Source organism: Mesoplodon mirus (genome assembly GCF_964341445.2).
Source record: "Mesoplodon mirus genome assembly, chromosome: 13".
NCBI classification, from domain to species: domain Eukaryota; kingdom Metazoa; phylum Chordata; class Mammalia; order Artiodactyla; family Ziphiidae; genus Mesoplodon; species Mesoplodon mirus.
This window is the reverse complement of record NC_138989.1, coordinates 1,264,549-1,270,963: the sequence shown is the minus strand read 5'-3', so window position 1 is coordinate 1,270,963 and position 6,415 is coordinate 1,264,549.

Here is a 6,415-nt window from a genome sequence, read left to right as displayed (position 1 = left end):
AACGCCTGCAGCAAAAATGGTGTCGGTTAGGAAGAGAAGAGTAGGTGAGGTGAGCGTCAGGCCATAAGGGGGGTGCGAAGAGCCCCTGCAGGGGCCGCTTTGGAGCAGGGGTTCTCCAGGCGGGGTGCCCAGCCAGCAGCATCCACATCACCCAGAGCCGGTAGAAATGCAGATTCTCGGGCCTGGCCCTACCTGCTGATCAGAAGGCTGGGGGTGGGGCTGGCCATGTGTTACCCTCCCCCCTTTCTGTGAGTGTGATACACGGGGAAGTTTGTGAACAGCTGCTTTCCAGGGGGCTCCGGAAAGGCCTCCCTGAGCCGGGGAATGAGCCGAAACAGAGGAGAAGGAGTTGGTTGTGCAGCGATCAGAGGGAAGAGGCCAGCCGGGGGGCGGGGCGGGGCAGGTGCACACGTTCTGGGGTGCAATGGGCCCGCTCAGCAGAAGACCCTGCATCCTGGAGATTTTCCACAAGGCCAGCCCACATGGGGGATGGTAGACTGCTCTAAGGTGCTGGCACTCATTCCCTGCATCGTGGGAGTTATCAACCACCCCACCCCCCGCTCTAGGGTGAGGCACAGACGTTTGCATGTTCAGGAGAGGGCTCAGGTTCCTGCAGCTGCACACCTCCACCCCGACCTGATGCCCAGGTAGCAGAGGCAGGCTCAGGGCCCGTCCCGGGATGCATGGATGCCACGGCCAGGCAGGCAGTCTCCGGGCCAGGCCCCATGCTCACTGAGCCAGGCCAGGCCCCATCCCACATCTGTCTGTTCGCCATCTGGTCCCTGGACCCAGGAAGGGTCTCCGCCCGTCCGACCACACCAGATGGACTAAAGGTCCCTCCTGGGGGAACAGGCTACCTCTGCTCATCAAGGACGGCCCCGCGTGGTCCCACTTCATTTTCCAGCAGCCTGCGACGGGGTGGGGGGGCGCAGTCCTAGGCCCTCGTGTATTTGGGGAAAGGGCACACAGCCCGTGGGTCAGAGCCGGCAGTGGACCGGGTCTACAAGAACCCAGGCTCTCTCATGGTGGGTGGTGGTCTTACTCTTGTGTTAAAGCCAAAGACCATTTTATAAAACGTTCCCACTAATTCTGTCTCACATGCAGTAAACAGTAGACACAGAAGTGGTGCATCTCTGTGTTCAGTCCTAAAGGACAAATTAGCAGTGAAAGTAGGAGCAGCAAGAGCTGCTCCCGCCAGGGGCTGCAAACCAGGGGTCTGGGCACTGAACAAACCCATGGAAATACTTGGCTTGAGCCCATCTGTTTATAAATACACATGCTTTTACATCTTGAAACAGTCTCACATATACAGAGAAGATGCAGGTAGAGTACAAGACTTTTTTTTTTTTCCTTACCTAAATTATTTGGGAGCACACTGATGACCCCGGACACTTTTCTGTGTATTTCCTGCAAACTAGGACTTTCTCTCAAGTCTCTGTAAAATCAAGAAATAATAGGACACATCAGACCCCACTTGGTTTCTGCATTTGTCCCAGCAACGTCTTTTATTGACAGGACCCAACCCAGCATCACACTCAGCTGTCCTGAGGTTTTATGCTCTCTGAGCCTTGGTTTTCCCTTGACCTCCATGACCTTGGCCCTCATGAAGGTCACAGGCTGGCTGTCCTGTAGACTGTCCCTCAATGCCAGCGGCCTTAAGTGTCCCCGTGGTTCAATTCCGGTCCTGCATCTCTGGTAGTAATGTCACAGAAAGATATTATGCTCACATAACATTTTCAATTTTAGGTGAGTCACTATTTAAACACCTGGAGCTTTCATGTAAAATTTTAGGTTTTCAGTCAAAAGTCTCTATTTTCACCCCAAGCTGTGCTGGCTCTACTTGGAGAAGCTGTGGATCCCCCAGGGAGCCTGCAGCCATGGTGACAGACCCAGAGAGATCCCTCAGGAGGAGAATAGGGCTCACACCACACCTGTGAGAGCACAGACCCCAGGCGAGGTCAGCCGTGGAGGCCCAGGTGCTGGCTGACCTCAGCATGACTGGGCCTTGCAGGCAAACACTCATATGCCTGTGTGCATGGGTGTCAAGTATACAAAACGCGTCTACACAGGGGACCCCTGGGACCAGAAGGTCTCTGTTCTAGCTCCCATTTTACAGGTGGGGAAACTGAGGCTCTGGTCTTGGCTCAGGCTGTCATAACAAAGGCCGCAGTGCAGGCTTAAACAGCAGTTATTTATTTCTCACAGTCTTGGAGGCTGGACGTCCAAGGCCACGGTGATGGCAGATTGGGTTCCTGGTGACGGCACCTTCTGGCCGTGTGTTCACATGTGGTCTCTTCTTCTTATAGGGACACTAAGCCCATCATGAGGGCCCCACCCTCATGACCTCATCTCAGCGTATCACCTCCCAAGGTCTCATTTCCAAGTACCATCACGTTGGGGGTTAGAGCTTCAACATACGACCTTCGGGGGGGCACAAACATTCAGCCCGTAACACACAGGGAGAGGGGCCCCCAGCACCGCAGCTGCCCCTTGGATGGGACCGAGGCCAGACCCAGATTCCAGCCACACCTCATCCCCTCCTGCCACCTTTCCTAGGAGCAAATTATGGGAGGTTAGGAGGCTCTGGGTGACTCACCCTAGAGAATAATCACGATGGTGCAGTTACTGGTTCTGTTCTGCACTTGACAGGCACAAGGGAGGGAATGTGCTTAGTTTCATTTTCCAGATGAGGAAATTGAGGCTCCGAGAGGAGCGGTGATTTGCTGAAGCTCAGGCATTTAGTGGGTGGGGGAGCTGGGAGTGAACCCGTGATGCTCCTGCTCTGGGGGTCCTGCTCACAAGCTGCTGTGGCCCTCCCTGGGTGGGGAGGGGGTGTGATTATGGGACAGCAGCGCGGGTGCCCCTCGTTGGGATCCCAAGGACGGTGAGCGGGTTTTCCTCCAGGCCTCTGGGACCAGGCCAGCGCTGGGCCGGTGTCCTCCCGCCTCCCAGGTGTCCCTCGCGACTGTGTGCCTGTGGGCCTCCCACTCCAGCTGGGCATTGGGCCCCTGCTGGCTCTGCAGCCCCTGCCCTCTCTGGGTGGACCCAGACAGGGTCCCAGTGCGTCCAGAGAAATGAGAGGAAACCAAAGCAGATGGCCCCCAGCACAGCTGCCTGCTCCCCTGCCTCCCAAGGCACTGGGCAAGCTCGAGGCTACAGCAAGCACTCCCACCTGCCCTCTCCCATTTCTGGGTTCTCACCCGGGGCCGTCGTGGACTTGCAGCCAGGTGGTGACCAGGGCCGCGTCTTCCTCACCCACATGGCGGTGATGCTGGCTGTCTCTGGAGCTCCCGCCTGGCCTGGGCTTCCTTACCCGGCGGCGGCCAGTGCCAAGGGCAGGAGTCCCAGGAGGCTGAGCGGAAGCCACAGGTCACTTCTGCTGGTCTCATGCCCACTGGCCCCAAGGGAAGGGGACAGACCCCACCTCTCAGTGGGTGACAAGTGTCAGTCCACAGGCTGAGAAACCATGTGAGATCCAAGGACTTTTGCCCCTCTTGGAAAACTCAGCTGGCCACACTGCTCCCCTGAGCACCCCAGACCTGCTCCTCCACAGGCAGACAGCAGGCCACCCCGTGGCTCAGACGGAGACTTCATCACGCTGCTCTCACCTCCCGCCCGGCCCCTCAGCCCCTCTGACCCCCAGGCAAGCCACCATCCGCTCTACCTCTTAACTGTCCTCTGCATCTGCACTGGCCACCCTCCCGTCTGTTCTCCACACGGCAACCACAGGACCCGTGAAAAGCTTCATCAGGCCAGATCCCTCTGGTCTCCAAACCCTCCCGTGGATCCCCTGGCCTTGGGAGTGAGCGTGAGGGTACAAACCCAGTCCTCACCATGGCCTAGATCAGGCCCCTCGTCCCTGCCCTCCACCTCCCCTCCCCGCCTTCGCTCCAGCCACCCTGACCCAGCCCCTCCCGGACCACAGCTCCTGCCTCAGGGCCTTTGCACACGCAGGTGCCTCCAGTGTCACCTTTGCAGTGGTGCCTCTCTGACCGCCTCCCTGGAACTGCAAACAGCCCTCCTTCCCCATAAACGCACCCACACCCCTTCCCTCCTTTATTTTCTCCATGGCTCCCACTACCATCTGACCCACTCTATAGTCAGTTTATATACTCAGCTTGTATTTTGTCGGCTGTCTTTCCTCTCCACTAGAGTGTAAAGATTTGGCCTACTTTGTTCAACGCCGTGGTTCTGACTTACTAAATGTCTGCTGAGCGAACAAACAAAATGACAGAAATGCCGCAGGTGGACCCAGGCCCCATGCTGGCGGCTGGGCCAGGCCTTCTTTCCCCTGTGCCGTCTCAGGACTCCCCTCTTCCTCCTGGCCCAGGAAGCGGCCTTTGGGAGGGCGGCCGCTCAATTTGGATGAAAACCAGGACTGTCCTGGATGGACCTGGACGGCTGGCCCCTCGTTCTAGGCCAGACCAGGAGTGCGGCGCCTGACTCGGGGGTAGACTCCCTGCGACTGAAACAAGCTCCATGCCCGGAGCCTCTCTCAATCCTGACCCCCTCCTGGGGAGGGAGTGTTTGAATCTCTCTCCGTCCAGCGTTGGTTTCAGAGGGGAGAGGTAAGCCTCTTGCGCTCCGCTATCGGGAGGCCCAGGGATGGTTCAGCAGAGGCCGCCTGGCTGATTGCGGCGAGCAGCACGAGGACCTCGAATCAGCACCAGGTGGAGACACGAGAAGCAGCGAGAGACAGAACAGACTCAGCAGACGGACGCCGCGCAGCAGCCTCAGGGTCTCCTGGCCCTTTGTTTAGTGATAACACATGAGACGTGAACAAGTGATTCCTCACGATGCGGCCACTCCCTGCCCGGCAGAGCCCTTGTCACAGAGACACAGGGGCAGGACGCAAAGTGCTGACCGAGCCCACAGAGGACACGGGCGGGCCCCCGAGACAGACTGCACCGCAGCACTTACTGTCAGACGCACTTCACAATCGCACCCAGGAACCAACGGGTAAATGTAAGTCGGTGGCTCTGCAGGGACGGGGGCGCAGGTTGTGGGGAAAGTGAGTAAATAGCAAGGAAAATGGGTGGTGACCTCACGCCGTGAGTGAGAGGCGGGAGTTCTGGGAAGGACGGAGGCCCTAGGGGTCTGCGCGGAGCAGCCGGGGCTGAGAGCTGTCTGGGGACCGTCAGAGGGTCATGGAATGTGGAGCTCCCAGGGCCCGCCCTCATCACAGTCACCGCCCAGGAAGGCGGCCACCGGCCAGGGTTGCATCCCCCCAGCGAGGCCCCAGGCAGCCCCGGGCCACAGCAGCGTGGTCTCTGATGCAATCCCCTGCCTGGACTCGTGTGGCCTCGCTGGCCTGCCGGCCTGGACTGTGCCCTTCCAGGGGCCCCGGCCCCCAGCGCAGCCTCCAGCTGCCCCCTCCTCGCAGGCTCCACCTAGAAGCACTTGGGGTTATTGCCTTGCGGTGCCAAGCAAGTCACTAGCGGCCTCCGAGGCTTCCTTTCCCACCTCCCAAGCGGCCCGGGGGCTGTGGAGCCAGGTGCGTGCCTGTCGGGAGCGTGGGTCCCCCGGCCAGGCCCCCGTTCACGCCTGCTGGTCTTCTCCTTGACGGTGTGACTCTGACTAGTTACTCAGCTGTTTCATCTGTGAATTGGGGATAAGCGCACCTGCCCGGTGGGCCGGATTAAACGAACAGCCACACCCGGCCGGGGCACAGGTGCAAGGCCAGAGCCTGCTCGTGTCACGACCGAGTTTCACCGAGTCCTTGATGAACAGTTTTGCACGTGAAATCAGGATGTGTCTTAAAGCTGATGGAGGGTCAAAGTACACCACAGGGACTTCCCTGGCGGTGCAGTGGTTAGGACTCCACACTTCCACTGCCGGGGCGCGGGTTCGATCCCTGGTCAGGGAAGTAAGATCCCACATGCCGCGCGGCACAGCCAAGGAAAACAAAGGTACAACCCGCAACGTTGTGTTCTTTCTAGCAGCTCGTAAATGAATGGGGGTCTTACTATCAGAGGCATTTAGATTTGACTGAACACAGAAGTATTACTAAGCCGGAGAGCACAGGGTGTCACAGACTCCACGGAGGGGAAGCGGGGGAGAGCTCTGTGAACCAGGAGTGGCGTTAACGGTGCCTGGGCTCGGGGACCCCAAGAAGGTCCCAGGCTGCACCACGGGCACCGTAGCCCCTGGACACCTGGCCCCTTTCCTGGGGTCTCAGGGACTCCAAGATGCCAGCAGACGTCATGAGCTCTCGTTCCAGAGGCAGAAGAGAGAAGTCAGTGTCGCCGTCAATAAAAGGAGGGTTGTAAGTGGTGATCACAGCGGCCGGGATGAAGGTGGGTTTGGGGCACTTTAGACCAGGTGGTCCCGGAGGGCCCCTTGGAGTAGGCAACATGTGAGTGAGCCCTCCGTGATGGGAGAGCATGGGGGCAGTGTTCCAGGCAGAGGGAACAGC